This window comes from Myotis myotis, unplaced genomic scaffold (genome assembly GCF_014108235.1).
Source record: "Myotis myotis isolate mMyoMyo1 unplaced genomic scaffold, mMyoMyo1.p scaffold_m19_p_6, whole genome shotgun sequence".
NCBI lineage: Eukaryota > Metazoa > Chordata > Mammalia > Chiroptera > Vespertilionidae > Myotis > Myotis myotis.
The window spans coordinates 65,100,297-65,119,575 of NW_023416368.1; positions in this window are offsets into that span (position 1 = coordinate 65,100,297).

Consider the following 19,279-nt stretch of genomic DNA (forward strand, 5'->3'; position numbering starts at 1 on the left):
TTAATGACTAATTCATGAATTTGCTTATTTTTCTCTTGAGTTGTTGGCTTTTTTCTTCTTGATTTTAAATTTACATATTTGGGAGATTACACTTTGCCTACGGTAAAGTTTCTTTTTATTTTTATGTGTGCCACTTGTTTTTCCTTTTGCTTATGATATTTTGTGATTCGTTTTCTTATAGTGGCATTTAAAAAATATCACTAATAATTTTGTGAATCTTACTTTAATGACCTCTGTATTTCATGCCATAATTAGAAAGTCTTTTCTTCACCACTCTCATGTTACAAAAATACATTCATATTTTCTTTAATAGTTTTATGGTTTCATGCTTTGCAGTTATTTTTGTTCCATTTGTACCTTACCTTGGATTTTTTTCTAATTGTAAAGTTATATCATCTGAAATGTATATTAATTTTTCTTCATTATTTCATATTTTTGAACTTTGAATAAAAAATAACTTTTTTTACTATAATTGCAGTGGGTATTATCTCTAGCACCTTGTTCATTAGTCACGGTGACAGTGAGCATTCTCATCTTGTTTCTGCCTCCAGTTGTTTCCCCATTTGGTACGGTGCTTGCAGAGCTTGATGTGACACTTAGGTGTGTGTTAGTGAATATTTCACTGATTTCAAATTTGGGGGGTTTTACCTTAGATCTATAAAGAAAATTAAATACAATAAAATATTTTCTAATATTCAGCCATCATTTTATGACTAGAATAGATCCCACTGTTTTTTGATGCACTGTTATTTTAATGTGCTGCTAGAAGGGTTTGCTACTGTTTTATTTAGGACTAGAGACCTGGTGCATGAATTCATGCACAGGTGGGGGCCAGCCAGCCCACACCCCCTCAATCAGGGCTGATCAGGGCCAGGCCAGCCAGGGGGAGGGACTGTAGGAGGTTGGCCACTGGCCCTGCCCCTGATAGGGGTGCGGGGGCGCTGACTGGGAGCCAGGCCAGCTGAGGGCAGGAGGTTGGCTGGCTGGCCCTGCTCCTTATCAGGCCAGCTGGCCGGCCATAGTACATGTCATAGCAACCGGTCATTCCGGTTGTTCGGGTCATTCTGGTGGTTACAGGTCGCTTAGCTTTTATATATATATATATATATATATATATATATATTGTTTTAAATAGTGAAAATTGGTCAGCATTTTTTTTTTCTTATTGATCTGTTTGCAGGTTTGTTTTTTTTGATGTTCTAATATCCATGTAACTCACACTTCATTAAAATAATTTGCAATTGTATTTTATAATGTGCTATAGAGTAGTTTAATTATTAATGTTAAAATTTAGAAAAATTTTTCTGTGAAATTGTTAAGGTCTAGTGTTTTTTATTTGGGGGACTAGCTCTTTTATATCTAACTTTTAGATTTTTTTTAAAGATTTGTGTAGATTTTATAGTAATTTGTTAAATTATATTTTTCTGGAAAATACTTATTTCATCCAAGTTTTAAATTCATTACATTTAGAGTTATGAAAGTAATATTTTAAAATTACTCTTCTTCTATGCTTATATTGTTCTTGTCATCTCTTTCTTTGTGCACATAGCTTTCTTCCTGCGTTTATTTCTTTGATTATAATACCTAAGGTTTTGATCCAGTTTATTGATTTAAAAAATAGCAAGGTTTGTTTTTTTATTACTTTGAGTGTTTTATTATAATTAACTAATTACTTTTGTTATTAGCTTTTATCTTATATATTTGTCCCAATTTTTGTATTCTAACTCATTCGTTTTTGTTTTTATTTCTATTATTATGCATTTCTTTTTTATGGTTTACATCCAAAATATATGGTATTATCATTACTGTCTGGATATTTTGAATTTATTATTCACAGTTCTTATTTGATCTAAAAGTTTTTGTTACAATATTTAAATTTTTAAAATGTGAATAAAATACACTTATTTTCAAATGAAAGGATTTGGGGTTTCTTATTTGTTTTAATTTCTGGACTTGTTATGATAAGGAAATGGTTTTTGTATTATTTTTACATTTTTGGATTTCTTAAGTCTTTTTTATAACCCAACATATGATCTTTTTTTATGCATATGACACAAATCCTTGAGCCTATTATCAGGGAACATATTTATACATATGCAGCACACAGACCTACTTTTTAAAAAGGTATTGTTCAGGTCTTTATTATTCTTCCTTATATCTCTATAATCTGTCTTTGGTTGGCTAGTGAACTTTTAAAAATAGTGTTATCATATAACAAGTAACTCAAGCCATTTAACAAAATTGAAATGATTTTGATCATATTTTTGTATCTCTCCCATTTTTTAACATAGCTGCAATATCATAGCTGCAGATGTTAACTGGAGGATTTTTAGATAGTGTTTAACTTAACCACAACTTGTTAAAAGTCAAAGGTCAAAAAACTGTCCTGTTGTCAAGAGGGCAGATTCTGGATTTGGAATTCCTGTCACAATGTTGAATTTGCAATTTCAGCACCCAGTCTTCTTCATGAACATCCTCCCTTTCTCTAATGAAAGCTTATGAAAAATTTAGCAATTCTTTTGTTTTTCCTTTAAAATTAACATAATAGTTCAAGTTGATGAAAGTTACTGCCATACAGGGACTATTTATAAAGAATGTGACTCCTGTCTACTTGGGGTCAAATACCTTACATTCCAAAGACATGTGTGGTACACTTTCCCCACAAAAGAATGCTTTCCCTCAATTCATCCAATTTCATTGTACTTGCGTAAGTGGGCACATCTATTATGCACAGCGAGGGCGCAAAGAGATGAAGGGGGTGTCAGAGAAAAATGACTCCCGCTCTCATGCATGATTACATGTTCCCTGTTCAAGTTAAAGATGCAAATACAAAAAAGAATATGTTTAGAGGTCACTGTGAAAGAAGGAAGCAAGAAATGTTCTTTTGATGTTTTCTTTTCTATGCGCAATCTTGTGCCTATTTAGAACTAGTGGAGAGTTACAATTGCTTTTGAATAAATGAACATAGAATTTAACAATATTTAAGAAAGGGCACTATGATAGACGGCTGACAGGATTCTAAAGTGGCACAACTCATTTGTTAAGAAATGTAGATATGAATGTAATGGCAAAATACTGTGACCTCATAAAACAATTCTTATATGTAAAGGCAATACTTAGAGATTATTACAAATCTTTATATACAAGTATGATCATTGAAATATTCTTTATGACAAAGACATTCAACTTCCTGCCTGGACATAAACTAAAAGTCTAATCCTATCTAATAAAAGAGAAACATGGTAATTAGCCATACATCCGCTACCCTTCCCATTGGCTAATTGGGGCGATATGCAAATTAACTGCCAGCCAAGATGGCGGCTGGCAGCCAGGCAGCTTGAAGCTAACATGAGGCTTGCTTGCTTCAGTGACGGAGGACTCCAACGTTCCCCGCCTGCCTTGCCGGCCTCTGAGCTTGCAGTTTGAAACATTGATACAAATATAGAAGCTAAACAAAACCCCAGAAACCTGCTTTCAGCGAGCCGGGATCTCAGATCTGGAGTCGATACAGTGTTTCAATTGTAGAACCCAAACAAACCAGATACCTGCTTTTAGCAGCAGAGGCCTCAGAGCTGGAGCCAGAGCTAAAGCTGGCCCAGAATAAAAGAAAAAAAGAAAAAAAGGAGCAGTTGGGAGCTTCCGTCACCTGCCAGCCTGAAAACAGCCCTCAGCCCCTCACCCAGACTGGCCAGGCACCCCAGTGGGGACCTCCACCCTGAAGGGGGTGTGACCAGCTGCAAACAGCCATGATCCCCTCACCCAGGCTGGCCAGGCACCCCAGTGGGGACCCCAACCCTGATCCAGGACACCCTTCAGGGAAAACCAGCCAGCCCCCACCCGTGCACCAGGCCTCTATCCTATATAGTAAAAGGGTAATATGCCTCCCAGCACCGGGATCAGCATGACAGGGGGCAGAGCCCAAACTCCCTGATCGCCCTGCGGCTCTGTGTGTGACAGGGGGCGGGGCCACAACCTCCCTATCCGCCCTGCTCTGTTTGTGACAGGGGAAGGCGCCCCAACCCCCTGATCAGCCTTGCTCTGTGCCTGATAAGGGGGAGCTCCCCAACCCCCTGATCGCCCTGCGGCTCTGTGTGTGACAGGGTGTGGCGCCCCAACCCCCTGATTGGCCCTGCTCTGTGAGTGACAGGGGGAGCTCCTCAACCCCCTGATTGGCCCTGCTCTGTGCATGACAGGGGGCGGTGCCCCAACTCCCCAATCAGCCCAGCTCTGAGCCCGACCAGGGGCTGTACCTAGGGATTGGACCTGCCCTCTGCCACCCGGGAGCAGGCCTAAGTCAGCAGGTCGTTATCTCCCGAGGGGTCCCAGACTGCGAGAGGGCACAGGCCGGGCTGAGGGACTCCACCTCCCCCCTGAGTGCACAAATTTTTGTGCACTGCGCTTCTAGTAATAAGATAAAGAAATAAAATGTATCATATTTATAATATGGGGAATTATATAGTCACATAAAATTGTTATTTTTGAGGGAAATTTACCAGCATGGAGAAATATGGCATAACACTATATACAATTGAAGCTAGCAGCTAACTTTTATTTGCATGTTTATCTTTATATATATAAAGACAAAGCATTCAGCAATGTTCTAAGGAACACATTCTCTCACACACATTAAATAATTAAAACTATTATTTTCGGAAATAAAACTCTAAAATGTTAAAAGTAGATATTTCTAGATTTTTAATTTTAAAAGTAGATATATGATTTAAATTTTCTTCTTAAGTATTCTCCACAGGTTGGTTTTTTTTTTTACTATATATGAGAAAAAATTTAGCTATGGGTATTTATTGGGCCAGGTTATTACACTTCTAATTTACCTTTAATTTTAGTTCATCACCAGTCATTTTTATAGAATTAAAGAAAAGCCACAATCACTTTATTTCATTCATTTTTATAATATTTGCAGTGATTCGTTACAGGTTCACACATCTTGCTTTTCATCTCTTCCCTTCTATCCTAGTGATTAAAAAAAAATGATTCTAGCTCCCTCCATAAAATTTGTCGCCATATTGCTAAACAATGGAGAATAAAGAAAAAGGGTAAAAGTAATAATAAGCAGCAATCACACACAAAAGTGCTAGGTACATTTATTGTAATAAAGTATACACAGAGAAGGAGTTGATCTCAAATGTACCTTTTGTTAAAAGTATAAATTGAAAATTATGTGGAGATATGCATTCTTATGGAATTGTCTAACCAACATGTTATTGTGGTGAGAATTTTTTCTTTAACTTATTAAACACAATTCTGGTCTGAAAGTTTGTTAGGGCTGATGCCTGTGCCATCTTAATTTGCAGTGTACTGGTGTATTGTATGATTAGCCACATGTGATTGGTCTGAAGGACTGCTTCAGTACCACACAGGAGATTTGTAGTTTCCTGTAGACACAGCCTTAAACTGTTAACTTTCCTGGGAACTATAGGTGTCATGACAGTGGGAATATTGGACCAGAAAAGCCAGGCCACTCTACACTCTGTCTAAGTGATTTTGATCTACTACAATAAGTAAGGAGATGATGCGGGAGTGTACCAAATAGTTCTACCTATGTAGTACACACATGCCTGATTTAATCATCCTTGCAAATATTGAGAAATACAGATCATCCCGCCAACTGCATCTAAGTACACTATTTTATACTATTGTTAATTTTTACTCCAATCCCCTTCAATTCTAGGATTTCAGACAGTCATAGCTTAACACTTATGTAGCCTTAATATTTAAATCTAAAAACTTTTTTTTCAAAGGTAAAAATATACATTCCCTTTCAGGACTAGTGGTAAAGCTGCATATTTATTTACGTGCTTCACATTTAACATTTAGCAGGTGTTACTTCTGACATATTGGTGTGATTTATTTTTTTCTCAGAAGGAAGTATACTGGGCACTGACTGGTACTTGTTAACACAGAATTTATAGCCAGTCGGATTACAATTACCAAACAAAGGTATATTTTCTTTCTTTTTTTAAAAAAATATATTTTATTGATTTTTTTACAGAGAGGAAGGAAGAGGGATAGAGAGTTAGAAACATCAATGAGAGAGAAACATCGATCAGCTGCCTCCTGCACACTCCCTACTGGGGATGTGCCCGCAACCAAGGCACATGCCCTTGCCCAGAATCGAACCTGGGACTCTTGAGTCTGCAGGTTGACGCACTATCCCCTGAACCAAACCGGTTAGGGCTAAAGGTATATTTTCTTATGTAAATGGAGTATCATGCAAAAATAAGCAGTAATTAAAAACATTATTATGAAATAGGTATTGAAGGGGCAACATTCCATTAAAACTGACAGCTGAGAACTGTCAAACTTAAGGTTGTCTTTGAATTGAGTGCATTTCTGGAATTATAGATGATCTTGACTGCTGACAGATTTCAGGCCTTGTCACTCTCCTTCCTCTTTTGCCCTGTATCTGAGCAAGCTGATAAAAAATCTAGTTTTCCCCCCTCATTCTGGCACCAGCAGAAGTCTAATGACACAAGCTTTGGTCTGCTTGGTGGACTCCCCACACCAGCCATGTGGCTGATTATAAGAGAACCTGGCCAGTCTCCTTTCCTTGCCGTATCTCAAGCCATTTTTAGACCTGCAAGGGAGCCTGCACTGCTCTCTCCAACAACCCTCATTATGTGAGCAATAAAACAAATAAAAATTTACAAAGAACCTAAATATACATTTTCCCCCAAAGAAGATATATAAATGGTCAATAGGTTTATGAAAAGGTGCTTAACTAAACTAATCAAATGCAAATAAACACCACAAGGAGATATCACTGCACACCTGTTAGAATGGCTATTATAAAAATAAAATAAAATAAAATAAACAAGAGCTAACAAATGGTAGTGAGGAGCTCATGAAACTAAATCTTTATGCATGGCAAATATTAACCCTTGGACGAATATTATGAGAAGGACATCTACTACAAAAGATGCTTATGCTATAATCATACCCCTAGTCATAGCATTGTACAGAGCTGTGTGATTTGGAAAAAGAGCTTGAAGGAAATGAGAGGCTGAAACCAGATCAAAATGAGTTAGGAGTAGGAGATAATAAAGTGAACCTATCCAATGTAAACTATTCTGATAAGCAGTTAAGACTCGAAAGGAACTGGAAAGGAAGTTGCTTAAATGAGAGAGAAACAGACCAGGGAAGGATTATTTTTCCAGGATAAGGAATAGAGCATGTTTTTAAAGGAGAATGAGCCAATAGAAAGGGAGGTAGAAGGTAAAGTAAATGGGCATAATTGAGAGAGAAAATTTTTAGAACAGACAGGAAGGGAAGGGATCCGAAGTACAAGGGAAGAAACTTGTTTTGGACATAAGTAGGAATAGAATGGAAAGAGATAAAAATGGTTCATATCATCGTGTATTATGAGGAACATCTGCCATCTGCCTTATTCTGTATGACAATGGGGAACTTCATATATCTATATAATAATGCAGTAAGTCTTATTACTCAAAAGATCTTATCCACAGTCAAGTGAATGCTCTAAGACACAGAGTGATTGGTGAGTCTTAGTTCATCTCTGTAATATGATTTATAATCCTATCTAGCATCATTAGACATAATATCCCTAGGATTATAGTAACCCTAAAATAATAAAGTATTTTCTCATAAAAAATGTGTATGTATGTGGATTAATTATAGCATCATTTTAAGGAAAAGACTTGGGTTTACACAAGTTTAATTCAAACCTTGCTGGGTTATGTATTTTAATTTTACACATTCTAATAGGTATATAGTGGTGTCTCATTATGGTCTTAATTTGAATTTAATGGTAATAATAATAATTGAGGATTTTTTTAATGTTCTTATTTGCCAGCTGTATATTTTTGGTGGAGTATATGCTCACGTACTTTGCTCATTTTAAAAATTGAATTGTATGTTTTTTGACTTTGAGAGGTTTTTACGTATTCTGTATACAAATTCTTTGACAGATATGCAGTTTTCTCTGAATATGTAGCTTATATTTTTATTCCCCTGACAGTGTCTTACTCTGAATGAAAAAATAAGATAAAATAAAATAAAAATAAAAAATAAAAATGCTTCACGATAAAGTTGATGTGAGAGGAAGGAATTTGAAGGAATTTATACCCGACAGTATTTTCTACTTTAAATTGGAGACTTGGTTATCTGTGAAGACTGAGAAACCTGACATTTATATTTAATAAAAGAAATGTTAAACTGTAACTGATATGAAATCAGAAAGTTAGATGAGTAAGGTTAAATGATCTATTATAGACGATATTGATGGACAATCAGGGTCCAATTTTTGCAGGCCTACTAAACCCTTTATGGGGCCAAGCTGAACATTTCCTCACCATTTGTGGTGGCTGTAGTGCTGAGTTTTCATTTTAAAATGCTCTTGAGAAGTAATCCTTACAATCAGTATGAATTCAATAATAAACTAGATTTAAGAGGGTGCTTGGTTATGTTAGGATTCAAATAATTGTGCAATGATGTAGTGTAATAGAAAGTACCTGGAATTTGAAACAGATCTATGTTTCAGTGTTGGCTATACTATTTACAGTGTGATTGTGACCATGCTGAATAGACTCTGGAGCTCAATTTTTGTAATAACCACATTGGAGTAATTGGGTTAAATGAGATACTTTGTTATTTGTTATTATCATACTCTTATCTTTATTGTTGCTGCAGGCGAGTACAAAATAAACCTGCCTGGGAATGAAATCTGTCCTCCAAATGGACGGGGTCTGAAAGACATATTGTAAGAACATCATGTGGGATGGGAGATGCTGTTGTGACATTGAACATTCCAAAGATGGCCACAGCACTATCTGCTATCCCACCTGGTAGTCTTACAATGTCTTTCATTTGCCTTCCTTTTGGAGGTGAGACTTATATTTTATGCATCGGATCAGGGAGGACGGCTGAGACTGCTTTGACTAATAAAGTTTGACGTAACTGTTGTTAGCTGACTTCCAAGGTCAGATTATGAAAGGGGCGTCAGCTTCTACCTTGCTCTCTGAGACACTGTTTCTGGAGTCTGAGCTACAGTCTAAGTACTTCTACTGCCTTGAGGCCACGTGCTGTGAGGGAGCCCAAATACCTATCTGAAGTGATCATGCGGAAAAGCTATCTATATAATTAAAAAGCCAGTGACCGGAACGCAGTAACAACCGACCCTGATGGCCCCTCCCACCCCGATCAGGGGCAGGGCTGGCCAACCTCCTGCGGGCCCTCCCCCAGGCCTGCCCCACCCCCAATGGGTCCCCACCACCCCAATTGGCCCATGGCCCCTCCCCCCAGTTAGCTCTGGCCCTGATCAGCCCCTCCACTCTGATCAGGGGCAGGGCCAGCTAACCACCCATGGCCCCTCCCCCAGGCCACTGGCCCCTGATCGGCCCCCCTCACCCCATTCAGGGATAGGGTTGGCCGGCCCACCACCCACAGCCCCTCCCCATGGCCGGCCCCACCCCCAATAAGCCCCCACCACCCTGATTGTCCCACGGCCCCTCCACACAGCCAGCCCCGCCCCCAATCGTCCCCCCCCCCCAATCGGGGGCAGGGCCTGCTGGCCAATCACACTCGGCCCCTTCCCCCAGCCAGCTGGCCCTGATCAGACCCCGTTTGGGGTGGTCCAGCCAGCCAACTTCCCACTGTCTCCTCCTCCCAACAGGCCCGGCCCTGATCTGCTCCAATTGGGGCCCGGCGGGCCCCACCAGTGCACAAATTCGTGCACTGGGCCTCTGGTCCTATATAACAAAAGCCTAATATGCAAATTGTCCCCTCAGGTGGTCGTTCGATCAGGGCCATGAGTTCGACTGCTTGCTGTGACATGGGGCTGTGATCTCTCGCCAGCTACCTGGGGGTGGGGGTGACAGGGGTGGAGGTGCTGTGAGAATGCAGGGTTTCTACCAAACTGACTCCAACCCCCCCTGCTACCCTCCCTCAGGACACCAGGGCTTGCACGCTGGGGAAACCCCCGCACTCAGGTGCCAGGCGCCCACGAGGAGCCTGCCCTGCACCCGCGTGGCGTCTGCCGGGTGAGGCGGGCCACAGCCACCAGGAGACCACAGGGTCTGGTTGGACTCCCCATGGGTGCATGCAGGAGCCAGTCTGCGAGACCGACTGGGAGAGAGTGTGCTGCCCGCCTAGCTTTCGTGCAGCGCTGCTGGGTGGCCCAGAGGCCCATGCTGCACCCCAGCCCGTGGTGTCCGGCTGCGCTCACCGCATCTCCGTGTGGGGAATTGGGCGCCATGACTCAGGCAGAGGGGGGCACATGGGGACCCGGGGGCTCAGGTGCTACCCAGGGCCCAGATGTCAGCTGAGACCTGCCCTTCTACACCAGATGCTCGCGCTTCAATTGCCAGCCAGGCCTAGGGACCTTAATCAGGCACAATTTCGCGCACTGCGCCTCTAATGAAACTATATGATGAGAGAGAGATGGTTGGCTAGCTCCTAGCAGCTCCATTTTTACCTGCCTAGCTAAGCTATTTATGGATTCCTAGCATAGAAATAATGAGAAATAATGGTATTATTGTTGTTTTAATGCTATTAAGTTTTTGAGAACTGGTAATTTGTTTTATAGAACTAGTAATAATTTCTCCACCCTTTCTCAAATTTATTTCTTGACAGGTTTTCTCAGTAAATAGAAAGGCTACATTTACTATCATATTACATTTACTGTCTTAAGAATGATATACTTAATTTCTAGAGTTGACATTATTTTCCTCCTCATATTTATTGCTAGATATTCATTTTCTTTGATCTGTGAGAGGTATAATTCTCCCTTCTTTTTCTTTCTGTATTTCCATCTCTCTTTGGAAAAATGAATGTGAATGTCATAAATGAAACTGACAGCGAAAGGATGATGCGTGACTTTCTGAATCAGTACAGTTACGAGAATCAGTGATATATTCCCTGAGCATAAGACTAGTTGAAGTTATCTTTATAGTATGTGTAATGTGTCTTCAGTGTATTTTAATATTTCTATCATTTGGGGATCATCATGGTTTTCTGTATATTCTTCACTTCTGTAGAACTCATTATTTTGGTCTAATTGTTATGCATGGTTGAGTCTTCATATATTTTGTAGTGTGGTTTCTCTGCATTTTAGTAGGGCCAATGGCTTTTTCATTTATGCCAATGTAGTTATCATTTGCAATCTTACCTCATGTGGCAAAACTTTTTGAAGCACCTAATCTCTCTGGTTATTTATTGGGCCAAATAATCATACTGATGATGGCAATGGTACTGATGATGTAAATTCTTTTGCTCTTTATTTTTTAAGGATTTTAATATAATCCTTTTCAATTTTTGGTCAGTAATAAATTACCTATAATTCAAATTTCTTTACTTTCTTTGCATATTATACATTTCATATGGAAATTTGAAATGTATATCATCAAGGAATAAAAGAAAAAATGTTTATTTCTAGTTTCCCTTGCAGATATCTCCTGCTTCCTTATTGACAGTGATTCTAAGATAAACTTTTGAAATGAATAATGTTTGCCTTAGGCATTCGGAGAGTTTGCACACTTTCTTTCCCCATTCTGGATATTAGCTCCTCTTCCCATCATTTCCAGGCTTGAGATCCACATGTTATTTTTCCTAAAACCATAAAAAAGCGTACTCTTAAATTGTTAATACACACTGAGCTATAAATGACTACTAGTGATATACATTCACCCCTTCAGAAATTTTAAAAAAAGTTTTTAAAAACATTTTTTTAAAATCCTCACTGAGGATATGTTTTTATTGATTTTAGAGAAAGAAGAAGGGAGAGGGAGAAGAAAAAGGAGAGGGAGTGGGAGAAGGAGAGGGAGAGGGAGAGAGAAAGAGAGACCAGGAACTCCAAACAACTGAGACACACTGGCCAGATCAGAAATGCACTATTTTTAATGGCAAAACAGGTAAAGTAATGAAAACCTCATTGTAGATTTATTAGTGGATGTTGAAAGTTTTTGAAAGTAGCATTAGTTCTTTGGAATGGTTCTGAAATAATACTTGTAGGTGATCACTGAATAGAAAAATAGGTTGTTTAAACTCATATTTTCTGACATTTAGTTATATAAGATGATTTTTATTCAGATTTGGTCTAAATTGGTTTGTTCATCCCTAGGTAAAAGAAAAGAATGTATTTGATATTTTCAGACTATTGCTTTGCAACCTATGGGATTCTCTTAAATGCAGAAAATAATCATGTAAGCAATGGCATGAAATGTAGTTTGTCTTCAATGGTCTTCTTATGCCTTCTCTTTGTGAAAGCAGGAAGTCAGCATCAATATGTAGGATGAGGAGAAATGTGCTTCTTATACTGCATATAATGAGGTCATTTTATCTGTAGCCACCTTACCCCTGGGAATACCCTGCAGAAAGCATGCCTTTAACAGTACTCCATTTATAGAAGATTAGAGAGAATGTAAATTACACTGTGAAGTCTCTTCTCTGTCATGAATTCTGTTCCTTGATCATTGTTTCATCTGGGTGCTGAGTATGTGTAAAATAATATGAACACAGTCTGGTTCAGATTTGTTGGAATCACAGTAGCTGTGATTCTAATTTGCTGACCTTCTGGAAGCCAGGCATAAATCTATAGAAATAGAATTTTGTCATCTTTAGTTGGTTTTATCTGTTTATTTAGTTAGTATTATCAATTCTTCCAGGACACTATCAAGGGCACTATTATTTTTGTTTCATGTTTAATTCCAATGCATGTGGTGAGGCAGTTGCTGATAATTAGGTGTTTATTGGTAGAAGACATCTAATTTGTTGCATTAAGCATGTGGAGACTCCCAACAAATATTCTGATACCCTGCTTGGTATATTATATAAACCTAAAAATAGTTGTTAAGTAAATATCATTGGATAATGGTGGATTTGAGTTACCATTCCACCATTCCTAGCTGTATGACCTCTCTCTCTTAGTTTCCTCATCTGTAAAATGATGGTGATAATAATAGCTTCTACGCCTTAGGATGGATTAATGTTACCACAGGCAAAACACATAAGAAGGTGCCAGCGTATTAATAGTAAATGCTGCCTTGAGTCACCCACCGCTTACCAACATGCCCAAAGATAGCTCCTACACTTGGGCATACCACCAGAATATAACTAGAGCAGTGGTTCTTAACTTTGGCTTTATATAAGGGGCTTTTAAAAAATACTGAGGCCTGGGTTCCCACTCCTAGTGACATTGATTTAATTGGTTTGGGATTTGACCTGGGTATAGGGGTTTCTAAAGGCTCCCCAGGTAACCCTAAAGTGCAGCCAAAGCTGAAGAAATATTGGACTCGATGTGAATAAAGACTTGTCTACCATTAAATCTTATGGCTTTTCCTCAGAATATCTGGAAGTCAAGAATAATATACCAAGTCACTCTGCTTAGATTTTCAACTCTTTAGTGCTAGATGAAATCCAGTAGTAATATCTTTATAATCTTAACATTTTTTTAGGCCGGGGTGAATGCCTCTTTGGCTCAGGGTGTGGGGTTGTTAGATTTGTCCCTATTGTTTTAGTGCTATCTTTGGGAGATGGGAACATACTGATTATTAATGAATTTCACCCATGTATTTTTTTTTTTAGAAGTGGTGATTGCATATTTTCAAATTTTCTTTGCAGGGACTACTTCTTTGACTTGATTTCAGGGAGTGGAATGGCAAATGCTCTCTGAATAGGCATTTGTTTTTCTATAAGAATTCCTTAAGCATGATGTCGGCGACTGACAAGATGAAAAATAGTTCTGTGGTTCATTTTTAGCCTCAGGCTTATAGAACCACTTAAATATTTTGAAAATCCTCCCACATCCTGTAATTGTACTAAATCAGAACTGAAAAGATCTCAACAATCTGAGCTTGACCCATGGGTTAAAATATGCTTAATGCTATGGAAATAAAAGTTTACTAAGAAGTATTAAATATGATTAACAGTCAGATTTGAGCTTCAAACCTACTATCAGTTATAAAGTATCTCCACAAGTATAAAAAATGATACGTGCCCTTCACATGCCCCTAAACATCAAGTACAGGGAATGAAACTACATCCATGGATTCTTGAAAGCATTTGCAATTCCAGACCATTTTGGGCCAGTCATTAAACTCTTTGTGCTTTTAATGCCTTGTAAAGTTATTCTCAAGCAATGTTCTGACTAACTATGACTCATAGTCAGGGGATCTGGCCAGTAGAACTTCTCAGTGTGAAGTTTTTCCCGAGGCATGGAGAGGCTTCTACCATCTTTCAATATATGAACTTTGAAAGCAACAGAGAGAAAAGTCAGATGTTCAACACATGTTGATCCCATTCAGAAAACATGACCCTTTTCTTAGATTCAACATAAGCTTTACATCAAGAAAGAATGCAAGGTCATTAGAGAACAACAGAATCTCACTTGAAATATATAAACAATAGTGTAGAAGTCCACAAAACAGTTCAACTGAAACACTTTTTAGTTGCTCTTAGCGAAAGGGAAATAGCCTTGAAATTTTTAGAAACTGACTAAATAAAAGTTTATTTTTATACACAGCTTTAAGACTGTAGTATTCATTATGGATTTATTCATTCAACAAACATTTCTAGAGTACCTGCCAGGTGTCAAGCACTATGAAGGCAGTTGAGATTTAGGAGTGAACAAGACTAGTAAGTTCCCTGCCACCATGGAATCTATGGGGAGAACTAGAGAAGTAATAAGAGGAAATTATTATTATTTATACAGTCATAGAGCCAATATGGAAAGGTCTGTTGAAATTTAGAATAGCACACACACTTATATAGAACTTGATATGTGTGAAACACTGTTCTACATATTTACTCATTTAATCTTATAACAAACTGTGAGATGGATTCTGTTAATATCCCTCTTTACAACATGGGAAAATTAAGTAACTTGCCTGGTGTCACCCAGCTAGCAAGTGTCAGAGAGGAAGTTCTCCTTTTCAGATGGTCTGCCCCTGTGTTATAGTTTGACATATATTAGGGGCTAGTGTTACAATTATTTGATGCTCATTAAAATTTTTAAGAGAAAGCAAATAGCTCAAGTAATTTTAATATAGTAACCTTTTGATGTTCATTACCTGAAGTAATAACACAAGTTATGGAGAGAAAAGAACACCAGGAAAACTTGAATGAAAATCAATAAAGCCATAATTAGAAGAAAGTGCTACTTTATGTGTTATGACTTAATATTTAAAATATTTTAAGTATATTTTTCATTCTTTTTGTTGTTGTTAATCCTCACCCGAGGATATTTTTCCATTGACTTTTAGAGAGAGTGGAAGAGAAGGGGAGAGACAAACACATCGATGTGAGAGATACACCGATTGGTTGCCTCCTGCATTCCCCCTGACCGGGGCTGGGGATTAAGTCTGCAACCGAGGTATATACCCTTGACCAGAATTGAACATGGACCCTTCAGTCCAGGGGCCGACACTCTATCCACTGAGCCAAACCAGCTAGGGCAAGTATATTTTACACATATAAAAACAATTAATACTCATTGTAGCAAATTTGGAAATAAAAAAGAGAAAAATGTCACCCAAAATTTACCAGATTATCCAAAGAAAACACTTGATATCTTTCTATTCTTGTTCTATATTTATGATTTACTTGCATAATTATGATAATATTATAGTGGTTATAAATCATATTTGCATCCGACATATGCATATAGTACTGCAACACATCTATCATGGTATACAAAGTTATTTCTAAACCTTATTTTCAAAAGCAGCTCCCCAGCTCATCTTTTGAAAAGAAAGAATTCTTCATGATCTCTTGATGCCACTGTTATCCAGAATATGATATTGACCTGAGCCAGCATAGTGGTTTTGAAGTCAATATGTCCTTTGTATCTTCAACATGTTCAGAAGGGTGGTGTGGAAAAACCCAAGATATTGTCCAACAACTGTATAAACTCTCTGTATCAAGAGAGCAGTTGATCTGACCGTCAGATCTCAGAGGGAAGGTAGGGGAGGGTGGGGGTAAGGAGGAGAGATCAACCAAAGGACTTGTATGCATGCATATAAGCCTAACCAATGGGCACAGACAACAGGGTGGTAAGGGCACGAGTGTGGGTTGGGGGGCAATGAGGGGATAAGGACAAATATGTAATACCTAAATCAATAAAGAAATTTTAAAAAATAAAAATTAAAAAGAAGAGAGAGCAGTCCAAATCTCTCTAAATAAGTGACCACCCTCTTCAAGAGGAAATCTTTTCAGTGGAAGTAATATTATGAGGCTCCTTTTCAATTACTAACTTCCTGTCAGCTCCTGAACAAGTAAGATAAGTGTGTCCAATCATAAGCACTTTGATTCCCAGGGCATGCCACACTAATCATATCAAATTTACTTGATCTGATTCTGAAGTATTGTTGGAGAAAATAAATAATGATGGGCTGTATAGAATTATCTGGATGACTGGGCCTTTGACAAGGGAATTACCCACTTAAAGATGGATGGCAAATGCTGCCAGTGACCAGGGAATGTCTGAGAGCATTGGCTTATTCCTACATGGTTCTTTAAGGAAGGCTTCTATAGAACAAATGATTCTAGAGGTCATATTGCTTAACTCCCAAATTCTACTTGCAAAGCAAGGCTCTTGTGAATTACTGCATACTTTTATTTCTTGGCTCAAAGAGAGATGAAAGTAAAAGAATAGTGAGAGAGAAAAAGAAACTGTTTCAAAAACTACCACCATTACCACCACCAACAACAAAAATAAAATCCCCAAATCCGATTGCAATAGAAGGGTAAATGAAGTTGACGAAAGAGAGCAAAGGAGGAAAATTCAGTAAGAGAGGTACATATAGCGAGGAGTATGCAGAAATTCTACTCAGTGCCATTAAGGGAATAAATTGTCGAACCTGGTCTAGTATGTGGTTCAGAGGACAGAAGGCTAAATTTCAAGTATATTTCCATAGAGATGTGCATCTTTGAACTACAGCACATCTTTATTTTCCTGTCTTGGAACTAAAGAACAGGATAATAAGAAACTCCACTTACCTAGTAAGGCCCTTATCAGTATGAAAATGTATATTAGGTTATAAAAATTGTTTTTGAAATAGCAGTGAAGCCCTTTATTTGTTTTATGATGAAAATATATTTTTGTAATATTCTCCCATCTCATTTCCATTATATCTCTTTATGATTGGTACATTTATCATAAGTTTAAACAAAAACCCCAGCTCTTTGCCAGTATCAAATGGAAAGTCCCGTAGAGAACACTTACTAAGTGATTGTAATGTGTTCAGCACTCACCTAAGAGGCTAATGTGAATTCTCTCACTTAATTCTCAAAAAATTCCATGAGTTAGTTGGTGTCCTTATACCACTGTCCAGAGAGGGAAACTGAGCCACAAAGATCATTTCGTAGTGTTGTACAGTCTGATTCCAGAAGTTATCCTCTTAACAACCATGTTAAGTAAAAGGAAAACAAGCCAGGAATAAATGGTGTTTCTTTAATCATATTTCATGATTTTATTTAATATTTTCAACATTGATTCAACTAAAATGTATCCAGTACCTTCTCCATTCAAAGTACCGTGCTGTACTGGTATCATATGGTGAATGATAGACACAGTGTCTACCACATGGAAGGTATAATCTAGAGAGATCATGAAATTTAAATCATTGATCAGTTTTCCATGTATTGCAATCACAGGTCTGGGTGCTCTGAGTACATTTTAATTTTCCTAACATAGGGATTATTATAAGGTTAAACACCTTAAAATATATATCCACTGGGTTTGTGAGATTTTGATTGTAACCTTCGCTCTGATAAAAATGTTGACCGTGTTATTAGGCAAGTTGTGACTATGCATTTCATTTATAAAACGATGATAAAACCTACCACAGATGTGGGAGAAAATGATGATGTAAGTTTTCGGTAGAGCTGTCAGCTCTGTGGTAGGTCGAGAAGACAAACACCAACTCCTTTGTCCACCCTGAATACTTATTACCAAGGAGAGTCTAATCTTTAATCTCAAGATAATAAGGGGAAGCTACCTGAGTGAGCCTAATTTGAAAGGTTACAGGATTAAGCAGATATAGGGGACTGGAATAGTAGGCATATTATGAGATAAAATCAGGAGTACTTGTTTTCCCAAGGATGTTGAAATAATGTGTTGAAACCATGGAGACCGAGCGACACATTGGATAAGCTGTTTACACATTGTGCCAGAGGTGGAAAGATGAAGGGGGAGAGTGAAGCTGTTGAGCTGTGAGCAGGTTACAAATAAACTGGAAAGTGGACTGAAGGATAAGTGAATAACCATCACTCAGAAGGAGAGTTCCCTAAGCCTAAAGGTTTTTCCTAGCATACCAGTAGAACACCTTGATTTTATGTTGAAAATGACAATCCAATTAACATTGTTTAGTTGTATTCACGTGCTTGTGATTTTCAGAAGCTCATACTAAGTACAGTGGGGCCTTGACTTACGAGTTTAATTCGTTCCGAGACCGAGCTCGTTAACTCAAATTACTCTGTCAACTCAAAGCAAAAAATTGGCCGAGAGACAGCTGGTATCTCAAAAAACTCCTTAGTCAGGACACTCGTAAGTCAAGGCCCCACTGTATACCAGGGATGGCTTAATTGTTGTAGGTTACATAAGAAAGTAATTCACATCATCATGGTGGTCAGGAAAGACCCTCCAAATTCCATATAATATGTGCTGGTATTTTTTTTTTTACTCTATTTGCATCATTTTTTGTCTTCTGGCTGTAAGTATGAAATAATTTAGAGATAACAAATTATGCCTTAAGTTCATAGCTCTTATTTTTTAATCTCCCTCCTATGTCTTTTTCCTTATATCTATTTCCTGCTTGAACAGTATTTTCCTCCTTTTGAAATATCCACATTAAAAACTGAATTTGTAAATGCTCATACTTATATCACTAAAAATTGATGGTGGTAGAGAGAGAATGTATTCCTGTGTTTAATTATAAATAAATGTTCATAAAAATAATGACTTCATTTAAAAAACTCTTTTTTTCCCCCTGGATGTGGGCAAAGTAGTGGTGATCTCTATCAAGGTGTGGGTCATGGACAGGCAATATCAGCATCACCTACTAATGAGTGAAAAATGCAAAGTCACAGGCCCCGTTCTAGACCTCCCAAATCAGGAACTCAATATGTGGAGCTCAGGGATGTATATTTTAGTGGACTCCTCAGGTGATTTTAATGCAAGCTGCAGTGTGAGTGGTACTAGTTTATATCACTTCCACTCACACTCTCCTGGCCAGAACCCACTATATGATCCTACCTGAATGCAAGGTAGTGAGGGCAGCCAGGTAGCCAACTTTACCCAGAGTCCTTG